The 15445-nt window shown below is 42.9% G+C and overlaps 1 protein-coding gene across 4 annotated transcripts in view; it reads left to right on the top strand.

The window, feature by feature from the left end:
• Positions 1–15445, top strand: part of LOC110538551 (RNA binding protein fox-1 homolog 3) — a 412667-nt gene that overhangs the window by 71219 nt on the left and 326003 nt on the right. For all 4 annotated transcript variants that reach the window (XM_036938643.1, XM_036938644.1, XM_036938639.1 and 1 more), the window contains exon 3: positions 6508–6636. The gene's annotated coding sequence lies outside the window, so the exon portion shown is untranslated. The remainder of the gene's footprint in view (positions 1–6507; positions 6637–15445) is intronic.

Here is a 15445-nt window from a genome sequence, read left to right as displayed (position 1 = left end):
AGTAATACTGCAGTAGTTACATAGGCGTTACTATGTAATTACATGGTAATAAGTTTGTAGCACTTTCAGTTATTAAACATTTGGAACAAAGAATGTGTAATTACACAGCCACTTGCTGAAGTTTATTCCACACGTGCAATTATGGATGTTATTACACATTTTCTTGTTCCACTATTTAAGTAATGTTTTGTAATTACACGTTTTAAAGTCATCTATGAATTACCACGTTAATAACCAAACTCGGACCTTGTTACTTGTTACCAACTACAAGGTGTACAAGGTATCATTGAATCCATATGGAATAACAGGGTTGATAAATAGGCTAGGACTTGGTAACAACAATTGTTACAAGGCACATCCTGTCATTGCTACTCTAACTTCCGAGATGCATACAAAGCCCTCCCCCGCCCTGCCTTCGGCAAATCTGACCATGACTCCATTTTGTTGCTCCCAGCCTATAGACAGAAACTAAAACAGGAAACGCCCATGCTGAGGCCTATCCAATGCTGGTCTGACCAATCGGATTCCACGCTTCAAGATTGCTTTGATCACTTGGACTGGGATAACATTGATGTATACGCTGACTCAGTGAGCGAGTTTATTAGCAAGTGCTTCAGAGATGTCTTACCCACTGTGACTAGTAAAACCTTTCCTAACCAGAAACCGTGGATTGATGGCAGCATTCGCGCAAAACTGAAAATGCAAACCACCGCTTTTAATCATGGCAAGGTGACTGGAAACATGACCAAATAAAAACAATGCAGCTATTTCCTCCGTAAGGCAATCAAACAAGCAAAGCGTCTGTATAGAGACAAAGTAGAGTCTCAATTCAACGGCTCAAACACGAGACGTATGTGGCAGAGTCTACAGTCAATCACAGATTACAAAAAGAAAACCAGCCCCGTCTTGGACATCAACGTCTTGCTCCCAGACTTCTTTGCTCGCTTTGAGGACAACACAGTGCCGCTGACACGGTCTGCTACCAAAACCTGTGGGTTCTCCTTCTCCATATCCAATGTGAGTAAAACATTTAAACGTGTTAACCCTTGCAAGGCTGCCGACCCAGACGGCATCCCTAGCCGCGTCCTCAGAGCATGCGCAGACCAGCTGGCAGGTGTGTTTACGAACATATTCCATCTATCCCAATCCCAGTCTGCTGTCCCCACATGCTTCAAGATGGCCACTATTGTTCCTGTTCCCAAGAAAGCTAAAGTAATTGAACTAAATGACTTGCCCTGTTGCACTCACTTCTGTCATGAAGTGCTTTGAGAGTCTAGTCAAGGATCATATCACCTCCACCCTACCTGATACCCTAGACCCACTTAAATTTGTTTACCACCCCAATAGATCCACTGACGATGCAAACTCCATCACACTGCACACTGCCCTATCTCATCTGGACAAGAGGAATACCTATGTAAGAATGCTGTTCATTGACTACAGCTCAGTATTTAACACCATAGTACCCTCCAAACTCGTCACCCTGCACTGTGCAACTGGGTCCTGGACTTTCTGACGGGCCGCCCCCAGGTGGTGAAGGTTGAAACAACATCTCCATCCTCCACAATGGGGCCCCACGTTGTCAGCGTTGTCAGCCCACTCCTGTACTCCCTGTTCACCCATGACTGCGTGGCCATGTACGCTTCCAACTCAATCATCAAGTTTGTTGACGACACTACAGTGGTAGGCTTGATTACTAACAACGATGAGACGGCCTACAGGGAGGAGGTGAGACTCTCTCCTCCTGGCCATGCAGTATATATAGAGAGTTTGACAGTAGAACAAAGGAACTTCTTCTACATCACAGAACTTGAGAACTGAACAATGTCCATGTTTTGGAGAATGTGTAAATGGTCAGAAGAAGCCAGCTACGACCCGGTCCGTTTTGTTTCATGTTTGTGACCTAATGAAAGACAATACAGCCACATTACCATAACTTTGTATATACAGGTGCCTCCATTATGAGGTTTGCGTCTAATTATTGTATAACATGAATGAGTAAAGATGAAACTATTTGTGAAATGATGTAATGATGTTAATGTGAGAGAATTGTATTCCCTTTAAAGTTGAACTAAGTCATTGGCCCGCCCCCATGAGCACAGACATGATCTGGCTCATGGGACAGCCCTTTTCTACTGTTACGAATAAAAAACCCACCTGAAGAAATCCTCTTTAGACCACGCGTACCTCAGTCAGCGGAGGGGGCGAAGGTTGAGTAGAGACCACAAAAACCTCAGTATAAGGTAAGGTTGTAATGGTTGTTGAACTCCTAATCATACCACCATACAACTCTGAGACTATCGATCCCGACAAAATAAGAGCAAATCATACATTCTAATTACTAGTCTGCAGCTAGAAATTATGTCAACCTGTAATGTGAAGACCGACAACCGCCGAAACATTTATTCTATAAGAACATTTCTGAATGGTACTCTGAAGTATCCATTCTAACCAACGAAAGACTCCAGGGAAGCAGAGAGACGCTTGGGTGAACTTTCCAACAGAAAGACAGACAATTCCAACAGAGATCACGACGACACACTTAGCGTAAATATATATTGATTGCAATTATTCCCGAATGAGTGAGCGTTCATGTGCAAAGGATTTAGCATTTTAGCATTTTAGCATTTCAATTAATATAATTATCAACTGTGTAGTGACTCTTTTGTCTTTCCCGCCTTTCTCAGTCCACACCCACTTCCCTTTGTCCCCCAAGTCGTCATATCAGCTTAGCCCACTAGGGAACCTCCCCTATTATTTCCTTGTAACCATATCTACTGTTTGTTTGTTTATGCATTTCTGTGATTATTTAGTTAGTTAGTAAATAAATGATTAAGACAATTGTATGGATGATTCATAGTAAAGGCTGGGTTCATGCAGATAACAACGACGTTTGGAATGAGACTAACATGAGGTAAAGAATAATTCATTAATTAGAAGACTAATTGATCAGATATTAAAATATCTGAAGAGTTACATTTGGAAAATTATAACTTTGTAATCTGAAGATTTTCCTTGGTGCCCCAACTTCCTAGTTAATTACATTTACATGATTAGTTTAATCACGTAATAATAATTACAGAGAATCGATTTGATAAAATAACAGTCTTCACTTTAATGATGCCAAAGACACAACACTTATATCTCTCAAATTGTGTGCACAAATTTGTTTATATCTCTGTTAGTGAGCATTCCTCCTTTGCCAAGATAATCCATCTACCTGACAGGTGTGGCATATCAAGAAGCTGATTAAACAGCATGATCATGACACAGGTGCACCTTGTGATGGGGACAATAAAAGGCCACTCTAAAATTTGCATTTTTGTCACACAGCACAATGCCACAGATGTCTCAAGTTTTAAGGTGGAGTGCAATTGACATGCTGACTGCAGGGATGTATACCAGAGCTGTTGCCAGATAATTTAATGTTAATTTCACTTCCATAAGACGCCTCCAATGTCGTTTTAGAGAATTTGGCAGTACATTCAACTGGCCTCACAACCACAGACCACATGTAACCGTGCCAGCCCAGGACCTCCACAACCGGCTTCTTCACCTGCGGGATCGTCTGATACCAGCCACCTGGACAGCTGATGAAACTGAGGAGTATTTCTGTCTGTAATAATGCCGTTTTGTGGGGGAAAATATTATTCTGATTGGCTGGGCCTGGCTCCCCAGTGGGTGGGCCTGGATCCCAAGTGGGTGGGCCTATGTCCTCCCAGGGCCATCCATGGCTGCGCCCCTGCCCAGTCATGTGAAATCCATAGATTATATGAACTGTGACTCAGTCTTTGAAATTGTCGCATGTTGTGTTTATATTTTTGTTCAGTATATATATAGCAGCCTTCTAGATGTCCTCATCTAACCAACCATATATAGATTACTCCAAGTTTCCATGTGGTCTTTGTATTAATATTAGGCTATAACTGGTCGCGATACAACCTTATTACTATGTAATTACATAGCAACACCTATGGAGCTACTATGTTGTTACTTCAGTTATAACTGTGTAGTTACTGTACATCGCGATCGGGGCAACTTAATGTAAAGTGTTACCAATCTTGGTTATTGTTTCTTAACCCAAATGATGAAAGCCTTGTTCTCCCCATGTCCTTAGGGGGATGGTGCCTGGTGCTTTCCTGTTGGAGAGGAGAGGATGAGATCCTGACTGTTTCTCTCTTTCTGCTGTTATTTCCCTGTAGAGCAGGGAAGAGTGAAGGGAGCTATGAGTGATCGACTGCGCCTCTATTCTATGAGTTTTAGGGGGATTTGAAGTTATTGAAAGTGTGGTGAAGGGTGACAGCTGGGAGATGTCTATGTGATGCCTATCAGGCGGCCGGGTGCCTGCCATCATGGTTGTGTGCATCCAGCCAGTCTTCCTCTCAGCCTGTCCCCTCAGGCAGACGGCACAAGCATTCCACTCCACTATCACATACATGTTGTTGTACTACTGGCCAATCATCTGCACTACTCACATATGAGATTTCACCAAGGTTGCACAGAAATTTGATATTGATATAAAATGGCTGTATAGGGCCTTTAAAAGTGGGAAATTGGGAGGTATGTGAATGATGAATGATAGATAGATTGATGGCGAGAGAGAGAGAGAGGCATTTTTGGGGGGGCTATTCCTTAACGATTCCTCTGAGTAGCCATGCAAGGAATAATGGATGTGTAATGTGGAACGACAGCTTGCAGAGCACTGTCATTAATGTTGTAATTCACTTTTAGTGTTTCTACTATTGCACTGCAACAGGAGGCACAGATGTCACCTGAATCAGCTCCTTCTAGCAGCCAGAGCACACCCTGTCTTCACCAGCTGTCTATGAACGCACCCTGCCAGCCCACCGTGTGTGCAAATGTGTGCAATGGTGTGTGTGTGTGTGTGTGTGTGTGTGTGTGTGTGTGTGTGTGTGTGTGTGTGTGTGTGTGTGTGTGTGTGTGTGTGTGTGTGTGTGTGTGTGTGTGTGTGTGTGTGTGTGTGTGTGTGTGTGTGTGTGTGTGTGCGTGCGTGCGTGCGTGCATGTGTCCATGATGCCCGGTAAATGTCCCCTTCCAGAGTACACTGTATGTATTGATACAGGAAGTAAATCCGTACTGTTATAGTATCTTGTTACATAATTGGAATCAAAAACAAATGGATTTTCTTTGCCATTTTTCCTTCTGGTAAATTATTATAGAATACCTAGACCTAAATACTTAGTTAATATTTGGCCCCATTTAAAAAAAGACAATCGTATCAGTACCCTCCCTACTTTATGTTATATTGGGACCTTAAATGAAGTGGATGCTTGAATACCCAACACAAATGTCTCCCATCTCTTTAATATAAAGGCACACGTTCACTCTGGAGATCACCCTGACAAAACCACAGAGGGATATGACAGAAGACGAAAGAAAAGAAGTTCTCTAAGAGGAAATAGCTGACTGACTGTGTAAGCTCAGCTCAGCTCAAAATGAGAAAGTTCATTATATGGCCGTCAAGGTGAAAGGAAGACATCTCCTGGCAGACGCAGTTAAAATGTCCACCTCTCCTACTCAGAGGAGAAAAGAGAAGGAATGAAGAGAGACAAATGCTGTTTTGTGGGGAGGTGTGTGTGTGTGAGGGAGAGCGAGTGTGTGTGTGTGTGTGTGTGTGTGTGTGTGTGTGTGTGTGTGTGTGTGTGTGTGTGTGTGTGTGTGTGTGTGTGTGTGTGTGTGTGTGTGTGTGTGTGATAAAGAGAGTAAAAGTGTGCTTGTGTGTGTGTGTAATAGAGAGAGTAAAAGAGAGTGTGTGTGTGTGTGTGTGTGTTTGTGTGTGTGTGTGTGTGTGTGTGTGTGTGTGTGTGTGTGTGTGTGTGCGCGAGTGTGCGTGTCTGTTCCAGTACAGACAAGGGCAGCAGTGTTAATGGTATTGCTCTGTAAAATGACCCTTACATCCGTTTCTTCATACATTTCCACAGTGCTTCAAAAGTCCTCATATTTTCCCCTTGTCAGCAGTGTATCATTGTTATGTGTATGTGACCTCTAGAAGGAGCTTGTGTTCCTTCATGTAGCCTTTCATGTTCAGCCTGTGCTCCCTTGTTATTTGATTGCATTCTGAATGCATTTTCCCTAACAATGAAACAGAAGGTTATCCCTGTTGACATATAGCTTCTATGGTTAGTCTCCTGTGCTAATACAGGGCTAGCCTATGAATATCAGTTTAATAGACAAAACTAGTTTCATTCCACTAATATTTGCCAACACAAGTGGATGCTTAAAATAGCTCCTCTCACTCAGTAACACTACTGTATATTATGCTGAGTGTGCCACTTATAATACAGCCTCAAGCTAAGGCAGCATTAGCCATACCTCCCCTGGCGAAGCAACATTACCACATGAAGTGGTATCAGGGAAACTACTGTAGCCCTGTGTGAGGAGGAGCCACAGTGTCAGAATGGTTCCACACAGACCTATAAATGGGATGTTTGATACAGTACATACTGTGGTGTTTCATAGCAGATGTTGCTGTCCTTTGTCTCGCAGACGCTGCTTCACACAGAGTGATGCTGAGACTGGCTTAGGCTTGCAGCACCACTGAAGACTTACACGGCACTAGACAATGACTATTAGCCCCAAGACCAGCGAACAGTGATCAACTGACCTCTGAGACAGGTAAGACTGTTACAAATGTGAACATTTACCACCCTGTGTAGATAGCTGTTACACATACTACAGAACGAGACTCCTTTCACCAACATGTAGGATACTGGTTCCTTATCCTCATATGAATAAAGTTATCTTAGAAGTAAACCTTCATGTGGCAGAAAGTGATGTGGGTGCCGGACATGGGGGGGGGGGCTAGTGGGTCTGGGCAGGTGCGATGTAGTTGATGTTTGTATGATGTTGTCGTTTGTATATAAATGTTATGTATTGTTAATAAAATATCATTTAATTTTAAAAATTATAAGAAATAATTAAATTGTATACTCTACCAAAAGACAATATTATCAGGAATTAGTATTTCCCTGTGTCCTGTGTACTCAATGACAGTCTCACTCTCAGCATCAAATAGCAGAGTTACTTGTTTACTTCACTATGAATTACGAACGCATGTTTGATTTAACTAAAATCTATCACTGAACTGCAGTATACAATAGATCTCATTCAAATTAGTCCGCTTCTGCAGTTAGGTGGAAATGTGTTGAATCTTTTCACACTCACCTCAAAGCTAGTCATCATTTTCCTTTTCAAGGGAACTTGAAAGTGGTGTCAGAAGGAGACGTGGCATGGGTTTGTGTTTGTTTTCTTCTTGCATAGAGAGTAGTTACTTTGAAAAGCGCAGGGCTGGCTCGGTGATGGAGCGTAGGATGATTCAGCAGGAATCCAACAGCCCATGTGACTGATTCACATTTGAACATAAGCAGAAATATGGCCACTCCAGGGAGTTGCGGGGAGGAATGGAAAAATAGCCTCAAATCTCTCAGCAGCAAATCAAAAGTATCTTTGTTTAAGTCCTGTTCTGTGTCACCTTCTCTATGGCTCACCGGTGTGTTGTGGTGTACATGGTGGTACTGATTGCTCTTATTCAAAATAAACACCATGACAAAGATGGGGAAGAGGAGTTTTTTTGAATGTGCCTCTCCTGAAGAGGAGGGCCTGAGAGGATGATATGGCTCAGTGGGCACCGTATTGTGTAGGGAGTGGATACAGCAGGTACCCATTTGAATCCCAGCCAAGAGACAGACACAATGTTGCAGGGGATAATGTTGCCTCCCAGCAATTAAACTCTGGAGGTTTGGAGTGGTTTAGGGGGAAGCATGTTAAATTAGCCCATTTTTCCTCCCTCTCAGCCATGTCTTATGCTTATCTTCTTTCTGACCGCTTTGTAGGAGAACCTGAGAACTGTACGGAGGAGTTGTTTTGCTTTGAATTCTTTAAGTGCCAAATTGAATTCCCTCCATCATTCCTCTCTCTGTGTATCATTTGCAATGACATATCTAATGCATACACATTTTCAAGTACTAAGCAAAGGCAGAGATTTCGCCCTTTATCCAAGTATCCTAGAAACACTGTGATCTGCTCCCGTCAGCACCACAGAACTTTCCCATACCCTTGGGTCTTTGTGTCCCTGGTTTCAGGTTGGTTGTTTACAGTACAGAGGGGTTGTGTTCCGTGCCGTCCCCCCTCCTTCCCCCAGTGGCGTTGGGTAGCGGGGTCTCAAAGCCTCGTCATCCAGGACAAATTGGTGGATAGCGGCTCATTTACTTGAAGCCGTCATGAATGGACTGTGCCGTGACTGTGTAAACAAGTGCAAAGACTCCCAAGGGCATTCCTGCATAAATAATGACTCCAGGAGATGTTTGCCATTTGTACCACTCACTGGCTGCAGACATGGGTCAGCTAGTCTCCTCTATTGGGAGGCTTCAGTAAACAACAGCCATTAACGACCCGGCAAGTTTACCTGCCTGGTGTGTGGGAGCATCCTCATTGGCTGCTGGGCCTTCTTGGCTTCTCTCCCCATTCAGACTCTTCCTGTTCATAGCACTCATTTCCATCTCTCCTGGTGAACGGCAAGGTTTTATGTAGCTTTTGAAGGGATGTAACAGAGGGACTGTTGAGAGTGTGTTCAAGTCTTGAGCATAATCTTGCTTCACTTCATCGTGCTTCACTTCATCCAGTCAACTGTGTTTTCAGGAATCCACCCAGGTCTTAACACCAGCTGTAAACACCGACTACTCAGATTGTGGGGCATATCCAAAAGCCTGTATAGGTTTGAGCTCCAGGCGTGGGTTTGAGGGAGAATGGCTAGCATGAGCTCTGCAAGGGAAGGTGATGTGACAGCGGGAGAGGGAGGCAGAGTGAGCGGGAGAGAGAGAGAGAGAGGAGGAAATAAAGACAAAGAAACACCCACTCCTCATTAGCTTAAGCATCGTGTGTATCCATCATCCTGTAAAATAACATCTGAAAAAAGAGAAAGCCCACGTCTGCCGCGCGGCAACATGGGATGGAGATATAAAATGAATCTCTGCACTTAGGCGGTGCCATCTGTTCATCTGGGTGGAGAGCAAGCCTTTACGCCACACGTTCTTTCTCCCTCCCTCCCTCCCTCCCTCCCTCCCTCCCTCCCACCCTCCCTCTCTCTCTCTCTCTCTCTGTCTCTTTCTACACAACCGCCAGAGAAACCATCTTTGCTCAGAAACCAGAGAGCTCAACAAAATGACATGCCTCAATGCCAACCCCGGGGCTACGTTTTTTCCTCTTGTTCTTAATTTCCCTGATAGTGTGCATATCTTTATCCAGTTTTTGATACAATATGCGAAAAACATAGTGACATAATACAATTTGAGCTCCATGTGAGAAATAGGATTATCTTGGGCGAGATTGTCAGCGACGTGTTACGGTAATCACTTTCTTCCAGGAGCTGAGAGACGTGACTCACTCGCAACTTGACCCGCTGTCATCATCTATTCCATCTGACAGTATTTATGCAGTTTGCTTGATCTGGTTTTCCTTCAGGTGCTTTAAAAAATGAATGGAGAGCCCAATAATATATATATAAATGTGGAATAATGAAAAATAAGTAATCCCCCTTGCAAATTGGAACAAGGAGTGAATCCTGGTCCACCTTGGGGCCCCAGCCAGCTACCCAGCTAGTCAGTCAGTTGGTCCGTGTTGTGTTGTTGCTCCAGACGTTGTTGTGGATCGTCAACGCAGTGGAGCTGTGTGTTCTCTAGGTCTCCTCTCCACATCTAGTCAGACTCCCCAGTGTTCTAATTGATACAGGATGTGTTTCACAGGCCTCTGGAGGAAGGTCACAATGCATGACTTTGACACACTATGGAGCCACACAGAACAGAACATTCACAAATAAGGCTCCTCTCTCACCCATAAAACTGTTACATATTTGTTTATTTTTCTCAAAAGTTAATGTACAGTCAGGAAAAAAGACCAAAAAATAAATGTAACAAATACTGAGCTATATTGTATGCTAAAACAATTGGGAAATTATTATTTTATACTTATATAATTGCTCAGAGAAACAGATTTTGTTTGACAAGTAATATTTATTTCATAAGAAGATAGGGGTCAAAATGATTTGCACCCCTGTTTTATATACCTTTCAATACTTCACCTTAGGAAAATAACGGCACTGGGCCTTTTTCTAAAATGTTTTATGACATTGGGGAACACATTAGGAGGGATCTTAGACCATTTCTCCATACATAATTATTTCAGATCCTTGATATCCTTTGTCTGCACTTATGAACTGCCTTCTTCAATTCAAACCACAGGTTTTCAATGGGGTTCAAGTCCGGAGACTGAGATGGCCATTGCAAAATGTTGATTTTTGTAGTCAATTAACCATTTGTGGATTTTGATGTGTGCTTGGGGTTATTGTCTTGCTGGAAGATCTACTTACGTCCCAAGTTTCAGCCTCCTAGCAGAGGCAACCACGTTTTTGGCAAAAATGTCCTGGTACTGGGTGAAGTTCATGATGCTGTTGACCTTAACAAGGGCCCCAGGACCTGTAGAAAGATGGTAGGTATGGGGTTCTTTTCTGCTTATGCATTCTTATTTCGATGCCAAAACCACCACTGGAGTGCGCGGCCAAAGAGCCTTATTTTTATGTCGTCTGATCATAGCACCAGTTCCAATTCAAGTGCCAATGCCATTTAGCAAACTCCAGGCATTTACATTCGTTGAATGAAATGACAATAGAGCTCTTTGGCCACGCCCACTAGTGGCAGGTTTGGTGTCAAAGAAAGTTACGTAAGAAAAAATAACTCCATACCTCCTCTAAGATATGGTGTAGTATTTTTTATGTTATGGGGCTATTCTGCTTCCTCTGGTCCTGTGGTACTTTGCCCAGTACCAGGACAGTTTAGCCATAAACCTGTTTGCCTCTGCTAGGAGGCTGAAACTTGGCCGCAAGTGGATCTTCCAGCAAGTCAATAAGCCCAACTATCAATATCCACAAATAAATTGTTAATTGTCCAGAGAATCCACATTTTGCAATGGCCATCTTAATCTCCAGACTTGAACCCTATTGAAAACCTGTGGTTAGAAATACTAGAACAGAAAATCCACACAGTTTAGATAGAAAGGTTGACATCCTTCAACAGTTGAACACTTTGCAGCTTGAATATGGCACAATAAACACCCGGTATGCAGAGATTGCTGCCATGAAATCCAAGCACCAATATGTTGAGCAAGGTGAAAGTGCAGGGAAAATGCTTGCTTGGTAAAGTAAGGAAGAAGAACATATCATCCATAGCATTCGAACCCCAGATGGTAGCATAACAATGGATACTTCTGAAATAGTCTTTAAAACCTTTCATCACAAACTGTATCAATCTGAAAACATTCAAAGGTTGATATAAACTATTTCCTTAATGAGGCCATTTTAGCAACTATAAGTGAAGCAGAGAAAATGTATATGATAGAAACATTACCCCAGGTAAACTGTTGGAGGCCATCTATAATGTACAAAACAGGAACTCTCCTGGTAATGATGTACTCCCAGTGGAATGTTACAGACACTTTCTTCCCAAATTACTAAAGCCTATGTTGCTTATCCTTACTTATCCTTTCTAATTACGACTTTTCAACGTTAGGAAGTACATTGAAGTGGAAATGGACAAAGACACATATGCAATACCTGGGTGTACTGATACCATGCAATCTGGAGGAGGCATATACAATGAATCACTGTCCTTTAATAGATAGGCTTGACTCTGATGTTCAGAGATGGAGATCTCTCCCTATTTCTATGTTATGTAGGATCAACATAATCAAAATGAATATATTACCAATGCTGATATACTTATTCCAGGCCTTGTCAGTTTCAATTCCATCCAACTTTTTAAATTAAATAAATGGCCTGCTCTCCAACTTTATTTGGGCAGGAAAGACCTCAAGAGACAAATAGACTGTTTAACACTATGAAGCTGGAGGTCTTGGACTGCATCATGTTAAGATGTATTACTGGGCTGCACAACTGCGTTCACTTAAACAATGTACAACAGACAATCCTTGTCTATGGAGGAGTATAGAAGACATACATGTGATCTAAAATATATTCACTAGTTCAGGCCCAAGGTATTGAAGAAAAAAACGGACAAGCCAATGATTCTCATTCGTATTTGGGAAGATTTACATAAATGAATGAGGTGGAAAGAAGCAATGTTGCCAAGCACCCCTATTTGGGGTGAACTCACCTCCAACATTTAATGACACATTTCAGTCCTGGTTCTTAACTGGCATCAGGAATTTGGAGCATGTGGCCGATTTCTTATAGTTCTTACAATTCAGAAATCTTATTCAATCGCTTCAACAGAGTCTGGATGAACCAAAGGCATCGAGCATAGATACTGAAACAAATTGAGGAGAACTGTTGGTCACAGATACATGAAAATGTTCATACCTGCTCCTACAACCTACTACTGTTATATAATTCATAAGGACTTATTACACTCCTGCCAGGATGCATGTAATGCACCCAGAAATGTCACATTCCTGTTGGAGATACAACAATCACAATGCTGTGGTCCTGTGACAAACTAACACCATTTTGGGATAATATACTGTATGTGCTACCATTTCATTGTGTCTAATATCCATCTACCTCCACAATTATGTCTGTTGGGAAATGTAAATATTGGTGATGAATATCAGAGAAAGTTTTGTTATCTAGGTCTAAATGCTGCAATACATTGGAAAGCCTCATATTCACCCTTAATAACAAACTGGAGGACAGTTATCTATCTAGTTACTTCCCACTAGACGCTATATATTATAAAGTCAAACAAAGACCAGACATATTTGACAGAGTTTGGAGGCAGTATGTGGACAATCTCGGAGAGTGTGGTGCTTGAATGGAGGTGACGGCATGTTGTTGTGTGTGTGATTGTGGGTGAGTGTAGGCATGTTGTTGTGTGTGATTGTGGGTGAGTGTAGGCATGTTGTTGTGTGTGATTGTGGGTGAGTGTGGGCATGTTGTTGTGTGTAATTGTGGGCGAGTGTGGGCATGTTGTTGTGTGTGATTGTGGGCGAATGTGGGCATGTTGTTGTGTGTGATTGTGGGCGAGTGTGGGCGTGTTGTTGTGTGTGATTGTGGGTGAGTGTGGGCATGTTGTTGTGTGTGATTGTGGGTGAGTGTGGGCATGTTGTTGTGTGTGATTGTGGGTGAGTGTGGGCATGTTGTTGTGTGTGATTGTGGGTGAGTGTGGGCATGTGATTGTGGGTGAGTGTGGGCATGTTGTTGTGGGTGAGTGTGGGCATGTTGTGTGTGATTGTGGGTGAGTGTGGGCATGTTGTTGTGTGTGATTGTGGGCGAGTGTGGGCATGTTGTTGTGTGTGATTGTGGATGAGTGTGGGCATGTTGTTGTGTGTGATTGTGGGTGAGTATGGGCATGTTGTTGTGTGTGATTGTGGATGAGTGTGGGCATGTTGTTGTGTGTGATTGTGGGTGAGTGTGGGCATGTTGTTGTGTGTGATTGTGGGTGAGTGTGGGCATGTTGTTGTGTGTGATTGTGGGAGAGTGTGGGCATGTTGTTGTGTGTGATTGTGGATGAGTGTGGGCATGTTGTTGTGTGTGATTGTGGGTGAGTGTGGGCATGTTGTTGTGTGTAATTGTGGATGAGTGTGGGCATGTTGTTGTGTGTGATTGTGGGCGAGTGTGGGCATGTTGTTGTGTGTGATTGTGGATGAGTGTGGGCATGTTGTTGTGTGTGATTGTGGGCGAGTGTGGGCATGTTGTTGTGTGTGATTGTGGATGAGTGTGGGCATGTTGTTGTGTGTGATTGTGGGTGAGTGTGGGCATGTTGTTGTGTGTGATTGTGGGTGAGTGTGGGCATGTTGTTGTGTGTGATTGTGGGTGAGTGTGGGCATGTTGTTGTGTGTGATTGTGGGTGAGTGTGGGCATGTTGTTGTGTGTGATTGTGGGCGAGTGTGGGCATGTTGTTGTGTGTGATTGTGGGTGAGTGTGGGCATGTTGTTGTGTGTGATTGTGGGTGAGTGTGGGCATGTTGTTGTGTGTGATTGTGGGTGAGTGTGGGCATGTTGTTGTGTGTGATTGTGGGTGAGTGTGGGCATGTTGTTGTGTGTGATTGTGGGTGAGTGTGGGCATGTTGTTGTGTGTGATTGTGGATGAGTGTGGGCATGTTGTTGTGTGTGATTGTGGGTGAGTGTGGGCATGTTGTTGTGTGTGATTGTGGATGAGTGTGGGCATGTTGTTGTGTGTGATTGTGGATGAGTGTGGGCATGTTGTTGTGTGTGATTGTGGGTGAGTGTGGGCATGTTGTTGTGTGTGATTGTGGGTGAGTGTGGGCATGTTGTTGTGTGTGATTGTGGGTGAGTGTGGGCATGTTGTTGTATTGTTTCTGCTTTGGTATTTTGTTCATTAAAAATAATAACATAAGAGCAGATGAAGAATATCAAGGATCTGGAAAGATTCTGTATGGAGAAATGGTCTAAGATCCCTCCCATTGTGTTTTTCAATCTCATAAAACATTTTAGAAAAGGCTCAGTGCCGTTATATCCTCGCAAGGTGAGGTATTAAAAGTTATTAAAAACAGGGGTGGCAAATCTCTCTACCCCTATCTTTTTAAGAGAAAAACGTATCACAAAATCTCTTTCTCTGAGCAATTTTATTAGTATGAAATTTTATAATTAGCCAATTATTTTAGCATACAATATAGCTCAGTATTTGTATTTTTTGCTCATCTTTATCAAGGGTGCCAGTCATTTTGGACCTGACTGTAGATACATCTATCATTTTTGGAGTAGTGAACACGTTTGGCAATCTGATCGTTTGGCCTCATTTGATCAAAAAGGCCAAACAGAACTTCAGGTGCAGCAATGATTAAAGGGAATCATATCACCCCGTACCCAAACTAAAGCCCCTTCGGCCTCCCTGTGGTCAGTGGATTAACATGAGAGCGTGTTTGTCTGTGATCTGTGCCCAGGAATCTGGGAGGTGCATATTTTCCTCTCATCTTTGCCAAACGGTGACACATGGCTGGCCATGCATCATGTTTGAGTGCTTGGCTGGCTGACGTCTAGTCATCTCTCCACGGCCCTTCGGCCTGCTTTCCCAGGCCGTAAAGAGGACATCCATCAGGACAGGTGTAATTTGCCGTGCAGTCGCCGCTTCTTTGCCAATACAATTTGTTAACCAATTGTTAAATGCGTACGTGATTGAATGCCCACCGTACGACCCTTATGGATATGATAAAATGATTTGCTTCTCTCGCTTGTTTTCCAGAAATCAACTTGACACGTTATTTAACCCAGCTGTGATTTATATCGGAGGGCTTTTCATTTTGAAAATGTATTTTTTTAAAGGGATATGTAAACACATTTCTGATCACATAAATCTTTGACCTGTTGTCAGTGGCTCAGCGGAATGAAGAGGATAGTGGTCTATGGAGCAATGTTGTGAGTTATATTTTACTGAAATAATGATGAATTTATGCAAGGA

This window comes from Oncorhynchus mykiss, chromosome 12 (genome assembly GCF_013265735.2).
Source record: "Oncorhynchus mykiss isolate Arlee chromosome 12, USDA_OmykA_1.1, whole genome shotgun sequence".
NCBI lineage: Eukaryota > Metazoa > Chordata > Actinopteri > Salmoniformes > Salmonidae > Oncorhynchus > Oncorhynchus mykiss.
The sequence above is the reverse complement of the archived record's forward strand: the minus strand, read 5'-3'. Positions and strand labels throughout refer to the sequence as shown.